Genomic DNA, 21106 nt, shown 5'->3' with positions numbered 1-21106 from the left:
TATGTGTACAGTGCAATAAAATAACCCATAGCTACAAGAACGAACAGAGATAAATCTTAAAAGAAGCAAGTCAAAGAAGAAGACATGCGGTATAAATTCTATCAATACTTGTAAAGGTCAAATGCAGGCGAACTCTTGTTTAGGGATAGACACCTAGGTTGTAAAATGACACAAAAAGCAAGGGAATGGTTAACACACACCTTAGGACAGCATCACCTCTGGGGGGAGGGGCTTGTGATGGAGAGATATGTAATTAGGGTCAAGTTTGATTTCTTACCCTGGGTTTTAGGTACAGCAGTATTTCATGTTATTTTTTTTAATGGAATATTGTCTATGTAGTATTTTCAGTTTGCTAGCATTTAAATATAAAAACTATTGAATAAATTACACGGTAACATAAGTTAAACATGTTTAAGTTATGTGATAAATAACATCTTTTAATCTTACAGCATTCATCTCTAGCTCTATACTGTACTCTTTGGGTAATACGTATATTAAAATCTAAATGTGAGGCCCTACCTAAATTGTGACCCGGACTCAAAGGCCTCAACTGCAGTATGTCCTGACTTCATCTTCCTGGGGCATTTGCCTCACTGGGTCACAACTGGGAATGTGAAGGATGTGGTCAGGAGAGAGCCCCCCAATTTTCCCCAAGCTACAGAGTTGCAGCCTGGAAATCACCCAAATTTGCACTGTAGACAACCTCCTCCTCCCCAGTCAGCTGGGGAGATGAACCTGGAGGCCGATCCAGGAGGGGCTGACCAGCAGAGAGGGCTCCTCCAGAGAGGCCTGTCAGCCAGCTGGCAGGAAGAGCCCCCTGCCCACAGCCTTTTGCACAGCCTCGCAGAGAAGGCAGCTGCGGTTGTATAAGAAGCAGTGCTCTCGCCATCTGGGTGGGAATTTCCCCCTTCCATTCCAGCTGAAACTGGGCACGGCAATCTCTGTTAACTGTTGATCAGATAGATGCTAGGAGGCTAGTAAGATGCTTTGCTGTTAGAACTGTTATTTTTTAAATAACAGAAATTTCATCTCCAAGGTGCAAAGGATCAAATGATAAATAGCAAACTCTTTCAACTTCCCAGAACTCCCTCCTACCCCTCACTGTTTTAGATTCTAAAGGCTGGGGATTATCCACAATAAAGCCCCCACTTTGTGACATTTTAGACAAACCACAGAAAAAAGTTACTTGAATAAATGTGTTCACATACTTTAATGGTGAGGGAATGAAAGAAAAACTGTATTTATTTTTGAGTAATATACTGAAATCTTCCGTGACACAGACACATGCACAAAGCCACAAATCAAATACAGATTTCCCATGATATCAAGCAGCTCCCGTTGTCAGAATTCAGGTGAAACAGAACTGTCACTGACCCCAGGGAGCCCTGTGTTGGGCCCCTGGGGCTGTCTGAGGACTGCCACGGAGCCCCGACTCCTCAGACCCACGCTACGCTTCCCACTGCTGCTGCCCCCAGCCCCCAGCGTGGAGGCAGCCGCCATACCTTCCCTCCTTACGGTGGGCTGACACTGCCACACAAAGTCCGTGTTCTGGAGTCAGAAGTTTCCTGGGAAGGGAGGACTCACACATATCCACTTGCCAAAGGAGCGGATGTTAGAGAACAAAGTTAGATTCCGACTCAGTCTGGCTAGACCCACGGTTACTTTCAAACTGACAGGAAGTGGGAGGACAGCTGGCCCTTTTCCAGTCAGTAGCCGGGACATTCAAACCCAGCTATTTGTTCTGTAAAATCACACACGTTGTGTTTATGTTTCTAAAAGACCAAAGGTGGTTCATTAGGAGTCTAGGCAGTCTGAATACCTGGAAACCTGATGAGAAAGAGCAAGGGATTTGGGCAAGCACTAAAAACAGCTATTAAGAGCATAAAAATCATCTGTATTCCTTTAAAGCATCTCAAGAATATTAATGACCACAAGCTTGACAATATATTTACACAGTCTGGTTGAAACAGGAGAGCAGTAAAGAGACTTACCAGACGCCACACAAATCAGGAAGCAGACCAGGATTGGCATCCAGCTCACTCTCCTGCCCGAAAGGCGTTTGTTCTGCGAGGCAGGCAGGCTAGCTCTCTTAACAGCACCTCCATATGACTCACCCTGGACTTTGGAGATACTGCTCACTTATCTCTGGGTATTCCTGGGTGTTTGTCTTAAGAGAAACTCCACGCCCTGCACTGCAAATCCATGTAGCTGCCAGCAATAATAATACACTGTACTCAGCCCACAACTGGACTGTTTGTGCCCACATACACACCTGTATCTCTGCGGGGAGGCCAAGCAGAACCGAGTCCTGTTACCACACAGCCCTGGGGCTGCGGGAGAACCGTAGAGGATGCTCAGCCAGGCACTCAGGCTTACCAAGGAGGCTGAAACAGGGTCAATTCAACAAACTCTGGCTGGGCAGAGTCAGTACAAAGCAGTGAACTGAGCACAGGAAAGTCCAACCTGAATGAAAGCAGAACGAGCAAGCAAGTAGTCCAAGAGCCTAGGGAAGGGCAGCGACTGGAAGGCAGTGAGTCAAGTCAGGAGAATCTCTCCTCTGTGGCTTCATTCATGAGATGGATGCTCACTGGTGCCTTCACGTGTCAGGCGTAGACTAGCGGTGAGGGAAACAATGACAGTCACTGATGAGTGCCAGGAGAGGTGCACATGGTGCTAGAGGCAGCAGGGGGTGGGGAATTAAGGGGAGGGGGCAGGGACAAGGTTAGTAGAAAGAGACTTGGCATTCAGAAGGTGCTTCAGGTAAAGAGAGTTCTGAATCAGTTTGACAGACAGCAGGGGAGGGTTTGGGGGGCACAGTGCAAGGCGAAGAAGGCAGGGGAAGAACTGAACTGGCAGAGAGATCAGACCTTGAGGGCTCCAGATAAATCATGTCAAGGTATGTGGATTTCAGCTGACAGGCCACGTGGCAGCTGCCACAGCTGAGATCCCCTTTCCAGACCAGTCCTTCTGAGAAAGCACTGCAGTGGAGCAGACTGCAGCCTGTGTTGTTAGTCATCTCGGGCAAGAGCTGGTGAAGGCTGGATGTCGGGTGGGAGCAGGGGAAGGAGAGAACAGCAGGGGAAGGAGAGAACAGCAGCTGAAGGACACAAAGGAGGCAGTATCAAAAGGACCTGGCCACAGTCAGCTGGCTGTGGGGGTAAACAGGGGGGAGAGAAGGAAAACCTCACTCCGGCTTTTCATTTTTCCTGCTGGCCCAGAAGCGCACTCCCAAGACAGGCAACCGAGAAGAGGCAGAGGAGGCGGAGGGTGGGGTAGAGGGGGTGTTAGCTTCAGACACAATGGATTTGCGGTCCCTGTTGGATATTTAGGCACAGTTGTCCAGAGAAATGCTCAAAAAAACAACAGGGCTGAAGAAACATAACTGGGACCTTTAGTGGCAGCACCTAGGGACAACTTCCTGGGAGGCTATGCGTGGGATTTAAGGTCAGGTGGACCTGGTTAACGCCCAGCTCTGCCATTTAGTAACTGTTATGACCTTGGGCAATTAAATTAATGTTTTTAAGACTCTAGTTTCATTTGAGGGAATTCCTCCTAGAAATTAATGAGATCAGAAAAGAACCTCGTGTCATATTAGGCACCAAAGATATTTAAAAGTTTGCTCTTGGCCCTGGCCAGTTGGCTCAGAGGATAGAGTGTCAGATCAGTGTATGAACGTCCCAGGTTTGATTCCTGGTCTGGGCACACAAGAGAAGCTATCATCAGTTTCTCTCCCCCTCTCTCTCCCCGTTCTCCTCTCAGAGCCAATGGCTCGGCTGGTTCAAGTGTCGACCCCAGGAGCTGAGGATAGCTCCCTTTGTCCCAGCGTGTTAATTCGAGTATCAGCCCCAGAAGGGGTTGTCAGGTGGATCCGGTCAGGGAGCATGTGGGAGTCTATCTCACTATCTCCCTTCCTCTCACTTGGCAAAAAAAAAAAAAGAAAGTTTGCTCTTGCCCTTTTGAAATGATATACTACTTTGTATTATAATTTGAGTCCTAACCCCCACAAGAATACAAGCTTTGTTGTTGCCAATCACTTGTCTTTAAATCCCTTTTGACCTTCCTTGTATGAACATATTCTCCAATATTTGAATTGTCATAAATCATATAAAAATGCAGGCCAGAATGGTCCAGGGGACCAGGGGTTTTCTGCCCTTGAAGTTAAATAACAAATGCAAAGGTCTCAAAATTGTCTTGTGGTTTAAGTGGTATTGATTTAATTCTGTGTGGAGATGAGCTGGGGAGAAAAGGGCAAGGGGGTTTCGGAAAGAGAGAGAATGTTATCTGTCTAATCAAGTCTAGACAAAGTAATAGTACTTTACTCTTTGGATCAAACTATACTGTGATATGTAGGAGGAAAAATGTCTTTCAAGGTTAATACTGCACAGCCTCTACCCTCTGGCTTAGTTCAAATAAAGGCTTTAAATAAATGTCAAATAATAAATTCTAGCAAATGGATCTTGCTTTAAACCAAATGTTAAATCAATAGGATACTTTTTATATAAGAAACATATAATTTCTTTGCTAGGCTCATTTCGCTCATTCTATTTATAATTTAAAGTGAATAAAACTACAGCAAGATTTATAAATCAGACTAACTGCTATGAAGGCTAAGGCAGGCAGAATTCAGTCCCACAGAGCCAAGTTTGTCATTTTTCTTCTATTTTTGCCTTCAAATTTGAGCTCCAATTTATCTATCTCACCTATTTTCATGACTACCTCCCCAGTCTGAAAATATCTTGGTCACTGGATGTTTTATTTCATTTCCAAGTGACTCGCTCAAACACATTCACAATCACACCTTCCTTCTGACTAGCTGCTGCTTCCCTGGTAGCTCCCTCTATTTCCATGTGTCATCCATAGCCCTGCTCGGCATACCCATTTCACACTGTGCACGCCCCTCAAACATATCTCATGCCAAAAAAATTCAGTTTCTAATAGAAAATGCCTTGACAGTTGCCCCAAAGCTCACTAAGTCATTTGGCTCATTTAATTATATTGATTAAACACAGAGAATGATTCTATTTGGAGCTATAGTCTTGGTACTTGTTTTATTCCTGGCTGTCTTCAACACGGCCACATGGGATGTGGTTCAAGCATGACCAGTCTGGGAGAGCACTCTGGTCCCTAAGTGCTGAGGAGAACATACACCCTCTCTTCCCAGTGTGCCTGGCTCGGACCTGAGGTTCTTGCTGCTCTCGGATCTTCCGGACTCTGGATAGCTCCCTTCAACTCACAATACACCTTTTCTAAGATTTGACAACCACTGACATTTAGACTCAAGATATCTCCCAATTCTTCTCTGCCCTGAACAGACCTAAACTTCCCATTCTTGAAAAGACTCAACTTATTTTCTGTGTCTATAAGAACCTCTCCTATCTTGTTGCCAGTAGGAGGCAAAATGAAGGCAGACAGTGGCCAGATGAGGTGGCACCTGCCCCACTGAACAAGCAGCATCCCCATGCCTGGCTCCTGATAGGCACAGCTACCCCTCAAGCGCTAAGGAGATGCTCCCAGTCTGATTAACTACTGAGACATAATTCTTTCAGTTTAAACATGACTTCAAAACAGGCACACAGACACCCTGTGACTCATAGCAGAGGTATTGTTCAGAATGAAGAGCATCCTATCACTATAATGCTTCACCCAAACATGCCCTACAGCATCTACCAAAGGAGGTCATGCCCAGGAAACAGTCTACCATGATCTAAGCACGATCTTCTCACTCACACGCTCTGCTCCAGGGCTGTCTTACTTTCTTCAGAATCTAGTTCCAGTTCTCCAACCTCTGTGACTCATGTTTTCTCCTTAAAAATCTGGGGTTAGCTACTTGGGTTACCTAGCCTTCCTCTATTCTCCTCCACCTTTGAACACTGTAGACACCTTTTAAATTCTTTGCCTTAGGAAATATTTCATTTACACATACTTCCTTCAACCAGAGGCCCTGAGGTGAATCTCAGGTTTGAAATAAACAAGGTGGTTAGCTCTTTATGGGCTGCATCAGAAAAAGCTGGGGCAGGAAAGTCTTTTGCGAATGAAGGATTTCCCCAGTAAACTGGTGCAGCCCTTTGGAAGGACATTTTGTTCCCATCATCCTTACTTAAAGACACGTATAACATGACCCAACAATTTTGCTTTTAGAAATTTATCCATGTATGGTCACTAAACAAGATGTTCAAAAATACTCAGTATAGTATTATAAAGCAAAACAAACATAGGGAAAAATCACCATAGAAGAAACTGAAGTTGTCTATCAATAGAAGACTCATTAAATAAATAATAAATGTATACATTTTGTGCAGAAAACATTTCCGTAGAGATGCACGAGAAACATATAGTGCTTACCTCTGGGGGCAAAGATATGCTGGAAGGAGAGATTCATTTTTTTGCCCTATGCCTTTTAGTGCTATGGGATTTTTTTCCTATGAACTTGCACTTTCTATGTTAAGCTAGTTACTAGGAAAAAAGTGAACCTTTATAAACTTATGTGGATGATCTACTAAATCCTTCATTTAACAATGTTATTTGATCTTTGTTAAACAGGAAATAGAACAAAAGAGGCATAAATAGAAATTGTATAGGGCATTTATATTAAAACGTGTTCATCATTAAACTTTAGGAACCCCTGTCTTAGTCTCAGAAGCTCTCTAAGAATCTGCAATGCAGATTCTCTAAGGCCCCTGAGGTACAGTGTCCGTAAAGTCATGGTGCACTTTTGACCGGTCACAGGAAAGCAACAAAAGACAATAGAAATGTGAAATCTGCATCAAATAAAAGGAAAACCCTCCTAGTTTCTGTAGGATGATGTGGCAGCATGTGCATACGTGCATATGATGATGTAACACCGTGTATACAGCGCAGCAGCCCACGGCCATGCCAGTCGAGGTGTGGACAGTACGGAGGAAAGTTCAGTGTGTTCTGTGACTCTCTAAATTAGAATCTGTGACCAAAGTGCAACGTGAATATCGGCATGTTTATAACGAAGCACCACCTCATAGGAATAACATTACTCGGTGGGATAAGCAGTTGAAGGAAACTGGCAGTTTGGTGGAGAAACCCGTTCTGGTAGGCCATCAGTCAGTGACGAGTCTGTAGAGGCTATATGGGATAGCTACCTAAGGAGCCCTAAAAAAATCTGTGCATGAGCCCACATCGAACTGCACTGAATAGGTATGAAACTGGGAGAGTTTTCCTTTTATTTGGTGCAGATTTCACATTTCTTTCATCTTTTGTTGCTTTCCTGTGACCAGTCAAAAGTGCACCATGACTTTATGGACACACTGTATGTGTTGTAGACTCTTCTACAATGTAAGCGGCTAGAATAAACCATCTCCCTGCTGCTGAATGTGTGTGTCTACACTTAAAGTAGTTTTTACTGTCAACTGGGGTGAGATTGGGAGGTGAGAGGCGGAAACCACAATCTTGGTCAAAACCTGAAAAAGACACCCCCCAAAAAAACCCTTCAAGTTAAAAAAACAAAACAAAGCAACAACAACAAACAACTGATGCCCATGCCCTCAGTACGACTTACTGAAATCTCCGGGTCTGGGAGTCCAATCTCTGTATTTTTTTTAAGAACCTTCCCAGCTAATTTCTGGGTTGTAGGCACTGCTTCATGCACACCAGATGTAACTATGCTTAGGGAACACTATGTCTTATCAGAAGGAAACAAGACAGCACAGAGTAGAAAATTCTATAAACAAAAGTGTTCATTATTGCACAAACTCCAAGATTTTTTTTAGTGAGAGGAGGGGAGGCAGAGACAGACTCCCACATGCACCCCAACTGGTATCCACCTGGTAAGCCACCGGAGGGCGATGCTCTGCCCATCTGGGGCCCTTGCACCATTGCAACTAGAACCATTTTTTTTAGTTCCTGAGGCAGAGGCCATGGAGACATCTTTAGAGCCCAAGGCCAAGTCACTTGAGCCAACTGAGTCATGGCTGTGGACAGGGAAGAGAGAGAGAAAGAGAAAAGAGAAGGGGGAGGGGTGGAGGAACAGATGGTCACTTCTCCTGTGAGCCTTGACCAGGAATCGAACCCCGGACTTCCATATGCTGGGCTGACACTCTACCACTGAGCCAACTGACCAGGACACCTCCAAGGTTTTAAAACAAGTAACTTTTTAAAAACACTGACAGGGAGTCTGCAACTAGCACCGGCTATAAGCAGAACCCCCAGGCCCTTCCACTACCATAAGTCCTCTGGCTCATTTGAGGTGGTCGGTGCAATATGTGAAAGAGCTACTACCTTCGGGGCCAGGAGGCAGCTCAAGTAGTGCAGACCAGTGTTGCGCAACTTGTGGCTGCCATCCCCGGACTCCTGAGCCCTGCCTAGCCCCAGGGTTCAGGGGGCAGAACCTGGGGATCGGCATCAGGCAGCTCCTTTCTCCGTCTGACCTCACCCCCCCATTTTATGCCCAACTAAAGCTTGGTAACTGCTGAGCTAGTCTAGTATTTCCTGAACATCTGACTGTAAGATCACCTGGGGCTACTGCCACCCTAACCCCACCCAGACCTCGTGAATCAGAATCTGTTAAACCGGTACCCCAGGTTATTCTAATAAACAGGGAAATTTGTGAAACACCAATTCAGGTTAAACTCTTCATTTCAAGATAAGGAATCATAGCCCCCCAAATTAAATAATTTTCCGAAGGACTTAACAGCTGACGAATGATAGCTGGAACACCGGAAACCTGGTGAGCTCATTCTTGCCTCTTAAACCAATACCAATTACTATGTTTATCATGAGTATCTGAGGTTTCTGATTCACCACGCTTAAGCTACAGAAGTGACTAATGAAGTCTGAACCCAGAGGGCACGGGCAGAACGCACTGCTGGATTAAAGGGTGACTGACGCGGTGAGCTGTCCAACATCTGCCCGCCCCTGGACCCCTTCACTTTCACTATCAGGAGGAGAAGTCTGAGATAGCGCTTTGGACAGAAGAGTGAATACAGCCCCTATCACCAGCTGGGGGTGATCTGAAGTCCTCAGATCTCACTATTTTTGGTTCAAATATTAGAACCTTTAGTAAAACAACAACAACAAACACAAAAAACTCTTAATAATGCCCCACTTTGGGTGGGAGCGTCAGCCTGCTCCTTGCTGATGGGAGAGAGAACAGGCCACTCCTACAGAGATTCCACACAACTCCGCCTTGGAACCAGCATCTCTGAACCCGTCAGTGAGAAACACGGATGGGAATGACACCCCCGCCTGACGCCACACAGCAAGCTTGAACCGAGGGAGGCTCAGTCCCGGTATGGTTGCCCTCACCGGCTCTCCCACACGTCTCCCAGTTCACAGCTGTCCTCAGTTTCACAAACAGTATGCTACATTTCTTTTCTACCTTTGAAATCATCTCCAGTTAGGCTGATACCATTACTATTTTGAATTTTTAAAGAAATTTTTTTTTTTACCAAGATACAAAAGAAGGATGAATGAATGAATAAAAACAAAGTTGCAGACAATCTTTTGGAAATAATCACTGACCCCTATGAGCTAATGAAAGCCCAGTGGAATTCAAATTTGTAATGGAGACTAATGGGAAACCTTTCTGTTCCAGGGCACATGGCCCAAAATACACATTCATCTGGTCGGACACTTTCCATCCTCTGATTTTTATCTTTTTTGGCACACTCGACTCTCTAATAAAGTCACAACCCCTGGTTGCCATGGAACCCAGTCAGACATGGAGCCTGTTACTATGACTTCCCTGCAGATCTAAAAAAAGGTCTACTGACCAGTAGAACAGCTCTTTCTTTAAAAAAAAAAAAAAATTCTAAGGCACAGGGACTCCAAAAAAAATCCAGCCCTTTTATAGCCACTAAAGCTCAAACTTTCAAGCAGCTAACTTGAACTCTGGAGCCCAAACTAGCCAATGCTTTGCAAAAAATTTTCAGCTGGGAAATTCCAAAGATGACTTTATAAGTAAGTACCTGGCAAAGAGGGTAACAATGTTCTTAATATTTCTTCCTTTTTTTTTCTTCTAGGCAAACTGGCTGAAATATGAGTACCTGTTTAGTAAACATGTGTCAATCAGCAGTTACTAAATTGCAATATTCATGTCCACCAACATTTAATTTTTGCCAAGAGTTCATTTTCTCTGTAAAGAAAAGATAAGCTGAACAGTACAATCGGCCCTGTGTTCTTTCACGTCAGGAGCTCGACTAAACCTGTGGAGCAAACTCGGAGACTAAGGGCAGGGCTGCCTAAGGAGAGAGAACGAACATCTGCTAAGTGCCTACCGCGAGCAAAGCACTCTGCTGTCATCATGAGAATCCTGCAACAGAGGCATTTCCATGTCTGTTTGCAGTCCAGGTACCGACGCTCCGAGAGCTTTAGTGGCTCACTCAAGCCGCCATGCTAGATTGGTGTATGGCTCTCAAAGCCAAAGCTATCCATTTATTTAACTGGCATTTATTTCAGGCCTCACAGGTGCGATGCATTTTGTTAGGCTTCTTGTTCTTTACGACAGAATTTGCAGCCTATAAAGCTTGTCTATAAAGAGGGCATGGAGTCTATCTTTACTGGCACAAAGTGCCAGTTCTGGCTGTACCCACCCATAATAACTACTACAGCTGCATAGCAGTAGCCAACCTTGGGAGAATCGTAAGCGACTGTCCTGGTGCTCAGCTAACATGACACGGAACCAGCCACCTACTGCCCCTCACAAGGCTGGCTGCTGGCAGGGCCTTCCAATCCTGGGCTGTGGACTGGGGAGGGCCATGAAACCCTCGATGCCTGTTCTTGTGCATGTCAAAGCCAAGCCAACCAACTCACAACTATTACTCTATGCAATCCTGGTTTTGGATAACCAACTTCAACCCAATGGTTGGTGGGAAGGAATGTGGTAAAGCATGGAAGTTAATTTTGAAATTATATTATTAATTATGCCAGATGTCCAGCTAAAAATATTTTACCTATTTCCTTGTATAATGACAACTACTTTCATTGAAAGAAATTTCAAAAACGAATTCAAAACCACAATGACTAGGATGGCATAAACAGAAGACAGATAACAAGTGTTGCTGGAGATAAGCAGAACTCCGAACCCTCACGAACCCCCACGTGGGAATATAAAATAATGCAGCTGCTGAGGAGAATACTCGGGGGGTTCCTCAGAAGGTTAGCCACAGCGTTACCCCGTGACTCAGCAATTCTGCTCCTAGTTATATACCCAGGAGAAATGAAAACATATGTCCACACAAAAACTTTAACACAAATGTTGATAGCATTAATTATAACAGCCAAAAGGTGGGAACTCCAATGTCCATCAACTGCTGAACCGATAAAATGTGGTCTATGCCTACAGTGGAATATTATTTGGCAATAAAAGGAAATGAAGCTTTGATGCTCACTACAACATGGATGAACCTTGAAAACATCATGCCGATTTAAAGCCAGACACAAAAGGCCACAATATGTCTGGTTCCGTTTACAGAAAATGTCCTGAAAAAGCAAAATCCACAGAGACAGAAAGTAAATTAGCGGTTGCCTTGGCCTCGGGGTTTGGGAGCAAGGAAAAGAAGAGTGACTACTAATGGGAATGAAGTTTCTTCCGGGGGTGATGAAAAGATTCTAAAATTGATTGTGGTGGTGACTGCACAACTCTGTGATTATACCAAAACCATTAAATTGTACACTTCAAAATGGGTATGGTATGTGAATTACATCTCAATAAAGTTCTTATTTTAAAAAGAGAAAAAAGAAAAACCAGCACGACCCATTTGTGTGTGTGTGTGTTTGGCTGTCCTATTAAATAAAGAAGCCCAGGGGACAAGACCACCTGACGCTGGACAAGGTACTTTTCTCTCATTTCTGAACCAAATGCTCTTTGACACACACACCCCCCGCCCCCTACAAGGGAATCTGCAGCATTTTATCTGAGGGGAAACCACTTGGATTAAAACCTCTCAGGTAATGTTCAAACTGAAGTCAGCGCCAGTGTGTCAGCCGAGCCAGGATCCATCCCACGCTAGCTGAGTCTTCCTCAGCTTCCAGGTTTTGTTCTTCCCTTCACCCCAACCTCTGTGCCACAGTTGCTCCCTCAACATCAGCTGTGTGCCAGGCTTGATGCCAGAGAGTTTTCATTTCTTTTTTTTTTTTTTTGTATTTTTCTGAAGCTGGAAACGGGGAGGCAGTCAGACAGACTCCCGCATGCGCCTGACCAGGATCCACCCGGCATGCCCACCAGGGGGCGATGCTCTGCCCATCTGGGGCGTCGCTCTGTTGCAACCAGAGCCATTCTAGTGCCTGAGGTGGAGGCCATGGAGCCAACCTCAGCACCTGGGCCAACTTTGCTCCAATGGAGCCTTGGCTGCGGGAGGGGAAGAGAGAGACAGAGAGGAAGGAGAGGGGGAGGGGTGGAGAAGTAGATGGGCGCTTCTCCTGTGTGCCCTGGCCGGGAATTGAACCCGGGACCCCTGCACGCCAGGCCAACGCTCTAACACTGAGCCAACCAGCCAGGGCCAAAGTTTTCATTTCTTTTCGTTCTCAGTCCACAATGTCCAGGGGAGACAGATGTCCTTTCCTCTCTACAGTGCAAATCAGACTCAGAGAGATTATGCAAGGTGACCAGGGTCCAAGAGCTGCAAAGTGGCAGACAGGATGTAGACTCAGAACCCAAATCCGAGCTGCTTCTCTTACTCCTATACCTGGGTTTTTCAAACGGGGTCCACAGACATATTCTTGGGGCTCCATGAGTTTGCTACAAACAATTTAAAATAATACATTTAGTTAGATGGTAAAGAATATTAACAGAACTGCATTGGGGGGGTCATAACAATAATAGCCATCTCCTAGTGAAGCACTGTGATGGTCTTCTGCATTCCCACTCCTGTTACTAGATATTTCTTTAGTTGGGTGGGTTGATAGGAAACACATGGGCTGACAGTGTAGTTTCCTGGGGCCACCCTAACAAAGCACCAAAGATTGAGTGGCTTAAAATAACAGAAACCTATTGTCTCACAGTTCTGGAGGCTGGAAATGAAGGTGTGGGCACGGCCTTGCTCCTCTGACAGGGCTAGGGAGGGAACCACTCCATCCCTCCAGCCTGGTTTCTGGGTGGCACAGTCACTGCTTGGCCTGTAGGTGAAGCTCTCTGATTCTGTCTTCTCATTTTAGGTGTTCTCCCTTTGTCTTCACACCGCCTTTTCCTCTGTGCATGTCTGTCTCCACATCCTCTCTTTTTATGTAAGGACACAGCTGAGGCATACTGGAACAGGGCCCATCCTAATGGTTTCTATTAATTACCAATATAAAGACCTCATTCCCAAGCAAGGTCATATTCTGAGCCACTGGGGGTTAGGGCTTTGTAAAGGAAAAACTCACTCCTGTGTCTCCTCTTCTCTACCATACATCTGGTCAATAAATGTGTGTGTGTGTGTGTGTGTGTGTGTGTGAGAGAGAGAGAGGGGGGGGGGGTTCCCACACCTCTAGCTGCGCGTCCTACCATTTGACTCAATTCTGACACTCCCTATCTGGAGATAGCATCCGATCCCACAGGTCGAGGGCTCAGTCCTAAAGACTGCCTCCCAGCCTCCAGACACCAACTGCAAGTCCAGGTTGTTCCCGGTGCCTCTGACCAACTGGCTATACATTGGAGGTTCTCATGCTCCCTCCCCTCGTGTTGATTAACTTGCTAGAGCGGCTCACAGAACTTGGGTAAACAGTTACTAACTAGATTAGTGGTTTATTATTAATAAGGTGACCAATTGTCCTCCTTTAGGGAGGACAGTCCTTCTTTTGTTAGTTCCGTCCTCCCTCAAAAAGTGTCCTCCTACATGTCCTCCTTTTTGATATTGGAAGACTAATCTGTAAATGTATGTATTCGATCGATGCAGAGTCCATCCATTGTGTGTGATGTGATGTATTTGTATCTGAATGAGTACTTTTTTCTTATAATTATTATTAAAAATTACTAGGCATGTAAGCATAACTACAATATAAAATATTACTGTTTTTATTATGCATTTATCATATTATAATGTATTATTGTTGCAATAAATAAAATGTTTCTTTTATTTACAATATTGTTTTCAATTAACGTTTGTCCTCCTTTTGATTGTAAAAAAGTTGATCACCTTATTATTATGAAAGGATCTAACTCAGGGACAGCCAGCAGTAAGAGAGGCATAGGGCAGGCATGTGAGACAGTGCTGAGCTTCCATGGCCTCTCCGGTGAGCCACTATCTCCAAATCTCCATTGGTCACCGGCCGGAAGCTCTCCCCATCCTTCTGGGTTGTTCTGGAGACCTCATTATGAAGGCATGGCAGATTAAACCATGGACCACTAGTGATGAAATCACCCTGTGGCCCCTCTCCTCTCCCTGGAGGTGGAGGGTGGGGCTGCAAGTTGGTTTCTGGGGCAAACAGCTCTCTCCTTAGGGGCTTTCCGAAAGTCACCTCATTACCATAAACTCAGGTTTGGTTGAAAAACTCTTATTTCTATGAATAACAAGATACCCATGTCAGTTTTAATACTCTCATCACTTAGGAAATCCCAAGGGTTTTAGAAGCTTTGTGTCAGAAATGGAGACAAAGACCAAATATATATTTCTTATTAATAAATCGCAATATGCAGACTTTCACATTTTTTTTTTTTTTTTGTCGAGGGGTGGAGGGGGAGCATACAATTCAACCCATAACATTGACTTTAACTATAAATGATGCAGAATTCTAGATGAAGCCCAAATGATCTCTCAGGGAACTTAGGGGTCACACACAATTTTTCTAACAGAAAAATTAATGAACTGAGCCTTTCTGTATGATGTAGTTGGTAAGAGAAGCATTCCAAATTCAAAACAAACCAGCCCCTGCCCTGTAGTAGTCACTACCATACTGTCCTGATACCTGTATATTAAATTGATCTTAATTTATATTGTTATTATGTTTGTATTTCATATATATATATATATTTGTTTGAAATTTTGCCTAAGAAAATGTTGGGGAAATTTTTCCTCAGTCTGTTGGTGAAATCTTTGTTCTTAAGAACACCTAAGTAAAAACATCAATTAGCATCTCTGAACAAACACTTTTCCACAAGCCAAGAGCAAGGAGAAGATAAATTTTAAAATATGGAAATAAGAGTAGTCTTCCCTAATGAGACTTATTTAAATAAAAATGTAGCCAAGGCCTTACTTAACTAATCATTTGACATCCTTCAACACTAGACTCTGAACAGAAGTCCTGCTGTCTGTTGGAATGTGTGAACTCAAATATTGCGCTAATACCTATGCACGGACTTCTTAATTCAGTCTTTCTTGTTTGCTTCTTTCATTTTTCTCTCCACCCGAACATTTGTTTGGCATTATGTGTCCGGCACTGGATATACAATCCCTGCCTGCCCAGTTTCTGGTGGGGAGAGAGACAAGCAAACCACAAGTGACAATTCTGGTTTCCCAACAGACGTAAGTACGGCTGGGTGGGGAGCCTCCACATCGGGTGTGGGATGGGAAACGGGAGTCAGAGAAGACCCTCCTACTACATAAGCCTTCAGCAGCCTTCCACGCTAAGAATTATACTTACGTTTTCCACGAGGAAACTGTAGCTCAAATGGTTTGTGCAAATTGCCTAAAATGACCTCACACAGCTTGTGAGGATGTAAAAACCAGGCCGCTGTCCACCAAGTCCTGGCATTATGCTGCCCTCTCAGAGCGCTTAGCACAGCAAAGGAGGGCTTTAAACGGCCTTTTCTTAAAAGATCTATTTCTTATCACCTCCATGACTAGCATCCTAGTCCAAACCCCTCTCCCCACTCCTCCCAGGTCTCCCTGCCAGCTCACACCCTCCTTTGATCCAGCAGCCAGGGCAACCCTTGTAAAGTATGTGTTGACCCATGAACTGGCCTCCTCACTACCTCTTAGACCTTGTGTCCTTACCCTGCTCCATGTGGCTTCTCTGATACTCAAACACAGCAGGCTGCAAGGGGTCCCCCTGCCTGCCCCTTTCTCTGGAATGCATTTCCCTCAGATGGCTACAGAGCTCACTTCCTCAGGTTCCCCCTCAATGACATCTTTGGGAAGAGCGTTCCTTGAGTCTCCTAGTTTATAACTGCTTCCCTCTACCTTGGCCCTTCCCAGCCTGCTTGCCTTGATTTGTTTTTCAGCATTGCACTTATTATCATTTAACTTTTATTTTATTCATTTATTTTTTTAAGTGAGAGGAGGGGAGATAGTGAGACAGACTCTCGCATGTGTCCAGGATCTATCCGGCAACCCCCCGCCTGGGGCCAACGCTTGAATCAACCAAGCTATCCTCAGAGCCCAGGGCTGATGCTCAGACCAGTTGAGCCATTGGCTCTGGGAGGGGAAGAGGGAGAGAAGGGGAAGAAGCAGAGAACAGGAAGAGAGAGGGGAAGAGAAGAAGATGGTTGCTTCTCCTGTGTGCCCTGATCGAGGATCAAACCTGGATGTTGGCACGCTGGGCTGACGCTCTATCCACTGAGCCAAACTGGCCAGGGACAACTTTTAAATCATACACTTAAATACTGTATGTTTTACCTACTGGTCTAGTTGTCTTCCTTGCCTTACCAGAATATAAGCTTGATGAGGGTAGAGTTTTGTTTTGGTCCCTGGAATACCTGGCACATAGCAGGTGCTCAATTCCTACATGTTGAATTAGGCTGAGAGCAGAATGTTTCCAAGCATGAGTCACAGCTGTGTGCTTACACATGGACTCTGGCCTGCAATCTCTCATGTGCTGTGCTCCTGACCTGGTGCAAGGGCAAAGGGGCGAAGAGGGGACAATGAGCTGGTATGGGGTGGCAAGAAGCCAACCCAAGGGAGCTCATTCTTAAATCCAGTGCCATGAAACTTTTTATTTTTTTTGTATTTTTCTGAAGCTAGAAACAGGGAGAGACAGTCAGACAGACTCCCGCATGCGCCCGACCGGGATCCACCCGGCACGCCCACCAGGGACAACGCTCTGCCCACCAGGGGGCGATGCTCTGCCCCTCCGAGGCGTCGCTCTGCTGCGACCAGAGCCACTCTAGTGCCTGGGGCAGAGGCCAAGGAGCCATCCCCAGCGCCTGGGCCATCTTTGCTCCAATGGAGCCTCGGCTGCAGGAGGGGAAGAGAGAGACAGAGAGGAAGGAGAGGGGGAGGGGTGGAGAAGCAGATAGGCGCTTCTCCTGTGTGCCCTGGCCGGGAATCGAACCTGGGACCCCTGCACGCCAGGCCGACGCTCTACCACTGAGCCATGAAACTCTTAAATCCAGTGCCCTAGTGACTCTTTTTCCATGCCACATGCGTGGAGGCACAGTCACCACATTTCAATGCTGCTGTCCAAGGAAGTACGGCCAGTGGTCCCAGAGCTCCCATCCCAGGTGTCGTCCCGGGTGAAGCGGACTCCTCAGACCAAGCAGTTAGGGGAGAAACAGGATGGCCTGCTTTCTGTTTTCTCTCAAGGTGCTACTCAACCAGAAACTCTGCTGGGGCTCTCAGTCGGGGAGGCCCCACCTGTCCACACAAGCACTCTTTTCTCACACTGGCTTTCTGTGGCCTAGGTTTATGGATTCACCAGAAATACTAAAAGAAAACCTGGAGGGTTCAATTCTCTAGGAATTCTCAGAGAGCAAAGCGTGCACTTTGAATTTGCCTCCAAAGTGATGGGAAGAAGTGAGCCAGTCTCAGCATCTCAGCATCTGCTGGGTCTGGAGAGCGACGGGCGGGGGAGAAGCGATCTCACATGGTCAGTCAGCAAAAGTATTTAAAGGGTGGGAGAGGGGGTGCTCTCCGGGGGGGGGTCTGCCACAGAGTGCATAATGGCTGCCAAACTCCAACTCACAACTCCTTCGAGTCCCTTGAAAACTCCTGGCCTGTGGATTAAAGTGATTGGGAGGGGGGTGTGGGAATGAAGGCGACACACAACGATCATGGGAAAGCCATAGCACCTGAGTGGTAAGGTGCCAAGGAACTTTAAGGGCAGCTTTCAGCTCTGAAATTCTATGAAGGAACTAAAACACTATTTCCAAAAACCAAATAAAACCCCACTGAGAGACGGTACTATTATTTCTTGGGTGTGCGTCAGTCTCTTTCCTGTAGTTACAAAAAAAAAAAAAAGGGTGCCTGGTTTGGGCTACACAGACAGTATTCCACTATAAAAACCTGCTGGTTGCCATGACAATGAACATCTCCATTCCTCCTTTTTCTGCAGCATCCTTCCTCCATCTGAGTCAGATCAAAGAACCTATCTGTGATGCCCATAATTTAGTATTTTGTTTGCATGAGGATATATAAAAATATATATAGAGATACACATATACAAAATACATATCAAAGGTCTAGAGGTAGTCTAAAACCTCAAACATGGCCATCTCTCCTCTGATGCCAGTAATGTCCTACCAACAAGGGAGGGGGGTAAGCTGGCCCCTACTCCTCCTGGGCTAGAGCCTCTCAGGGTGGGCTCTGGGTCAGTTCTTCCCAACTGAGACCAGGGCTCCCTGGATTACTGTCCTCATCTGTCCTCGGGTCTGTCCTCCCCAGCCTAAGCTCCTCGAGGGCAGCGTCCACACCTGACTGGTTTCGGGGCCTAGCACAGCGCTGGGCGCACAGGGAAGCACCTAGGAAGAGAGCTCACGGTCAAGGCAGAAGAAGCCCTCTTTTTCTACCGAGACCTCAAGCTGGGGCCTCGCCTACTTCAAGCACTTCAAGTCATCTTATGAATTCAGCCAAGGTATAATAAATACATGCAGAGGAATGACACACAACAACTTCAGGAGCTTACAGAGACATCTGAGGAAGCAGAAAGGGAGAGGGCATCCAGACAGGTGTATCTGGGACCGTTTATTGCTTAAAAACAAGTGACATAAATCTGATGCAAACATGACAAAATGTTAACATCTAATAAATTGAGAAGGTAGGTATATGGGTATCATATTTTCAAAACTGTATTTCCATGTTAGAAGCATTTAGTAATTAAAAATAAATCTCATAGAGAGCAGGCTGACAGATGTTGGGGGGAGCACTGAGTGAGGGGTGTGGAGAGATTGAGCAAAAAAAGGACAAAGTAAGGGAAAAACTCATGGACACAGATAGCAGTGTGGTGACTGCTGGGGGAGGGGGAGGGGGAGAGGGAGGGGGGAGGGGGGGAGGGGACGGAGGTTAAAGGGAAGGTAAATGGTGATGGACAGAGGCTTGACTTGGGGGTGATGGTGAATATACAATATGGTGTATAGAAGATGTGTTGTAGAATTGGGCACCTGAAACATCAAATTTTGTAACCAGTGTCACTTCAATAAATTCAATTAAAAAATTAAAGAATAAATTTGTCTACTAATTAGTGAACCAGAACTACTTGGATAAGTATTTGATCCAAGATTTCCTCATGCTCAGACTATTCTCCCCTCTGTGAATCTGGTTTACTTCTAAACGTGGTATAAGTTGCTGATTCTGATAGGCCATTTCATTACCTTCGAGTTCTGGAATCTGATGTCACTGCATTTACTTCCACAGGACATTAACTTCAACCTCAAATTAAATTCAACAACCAAAGCAAGCATAACTTTTAAGAAAATTAAATTCCACAGAGAGCTTAATAAGCTAGCTGCCCTAGAAAAACATACTGGCTCATTTTAGGCTATTATGTAAATAAACTAAGGAGTAATTATTTTAAAGAATTACTTACTAACAAAGTTATTGTGATTTCTGAAACGTGCAAAACATCAGAGAACATAAGTTTTCTATACAAATTTAGTGTCTCTGGCTATCAACCTATTACTCTTATTTAGCGAATCTGTTACCATCGAAATAACCTCAAATGTCCAACAAATTATTTCAAAAATAAAGGTTGAGAAGGCATCGGCATTTAATTTAAAAGAAAGCCACATAAATATAAGACTATCTCATTCACCTATTTTCTCAAAGAAATAAAAGCTTCAGAAATGTCTGCTGAAATGGTTGGCTATTTGCAAAACTGTCCTTAAACAGCAACAAGGCTGAAGAGCTCTTGTTTTAAGCCCTTCTCTAAAAATAAGAACTTAATTTGAGCCCCAAGTATTTACAACACTTCTAAATGGCCAGAGAGGCTCATCAAATTTCTCAATAGTAGAATACAGTATGTGCCTACCCACCCAAACAGCAGAGGTTTTCTTGGTGCTAGAGACAGATAATGATTTGGTATGAATAAGAGCTCCCACGGCTCCCCAGGTGGTCACAGGTCATAAATGAGCCTGTTAATGAAAGAAAGCTCGCTTTACTTTTGGTACCTACCCAGATACCTACCTAACAGACACCAATTCAGTGAATACTCCAAACTGCTTGGCATAGGGCTTAAAGTTTGGCTGGCTTTGTACAACAAATATTACTTGATAATTTGCTTAAGTCAGAAGGTTTTTACATGCATGGTGCTCTTCCCAAATGAAAGCACATGTAATAAAAGCATATTCATTCCAACATCAAGATGCTCTTGGGTCAGCTTATGAAGCGTTAAGTGTTAGTTTCTGGACACAGTGAACAGTTTCAACCTCCCTATATCAGATGCAGAGATTACAAGGCAGGTGAACCTCTCAATAATTAACATAGGTGCATATACAGACCACAAAATATCCAGTGATATTAAGCAAGTCATAGGAATAAGTTACAAATAAAAATAATTAAGCCAAATAAAGAAATAGCTTATTACCTACAAACATGAAATCTTGGTGTATCCATTATCTTAACCTGAGAGACAAATCAACTTAAGTTTCCTAGTACCAAGGGCGGCACAAGGGTACTAAATACACTTAGTGAGAGGAAGACAAGCTTGAAAGCAGTTTGCTCCCCAAAGAACACAGGCTGGGTTCCTGCTCATCCATCTCCTTAGCTGCCAGGGTGACCACAAGTGATTAAGGCAGCAATGATGGTTTAAGAAGCAACAATATACATTCTTTATCCTGTAACAGCTTTTGCAAATATGTGGATGCAATGCTGGTGGCCGAGGCCAGGCAGGTCCCCATTGGATTCAGGCAGATGGTAGAAAAACTGTTGAGGCATTAAAGGGTTGGGCCATTTCGTTTAATAAAGTCTCACAACAGCAAACAAGCACACAGGCAGAAGAAACCGCCTCTCAGGGAAACAAATAGCAAAATGGCCCCTCACAGTGGCAGGCAGGCAATCCACACACCCGCAAT

The 21106-nt window shown here is 44.9% G+C and overlaps 1 protein-coding gene across 4 annotated transcripts in view; it reads right to left on the bottom strand.

Annotated features, from left to right (window-relative positions):
* TMCC3 (transmembrane and coiled-coil domain family 3) overlaps nt 1–21106 on the bottom strand; it is a 283853-nt gene that overhangs the window by 36581 nt on the left and 226166 nt on the right. The window contains exon 1 of one of the 4 annotated variants that reach the window (XM_066368627.1): nt 1992–2050. The exons of the other annotated variants lie outside the window; for them this stretch is intronic. The gene's annotated coding sequence lies outside the window, so the exon portion shown is untranslated. Of the gene's footprint in view, nt 1–1991; nt 2051–21106 lie in introns of those variants that run through there. 4 annotated transcript variants of the gene reach the window in all.

The sequence above is a fragment of the Saccopteryx leptura genome, chromosome 2 (assembly GCF_036850995.1).
Source record: "Saccopteryx leptura isolate mSacLep1 chromosome 2, mSacLep1_pri_phased_curated, whole genome shotgun sequence".
In the NCBI taxonomy this organism is placed as follows: Eukaryota; Metazoa; Chordata; class Mammalia; order Chiroptera; family Emballonuridae; genus Saccopteryx; species Saccopteryx leptura.
Note: the sequence above shows the minus strand (reverse complement) of the source record. Positions and strands in the feature narration are given on the sequence as shown.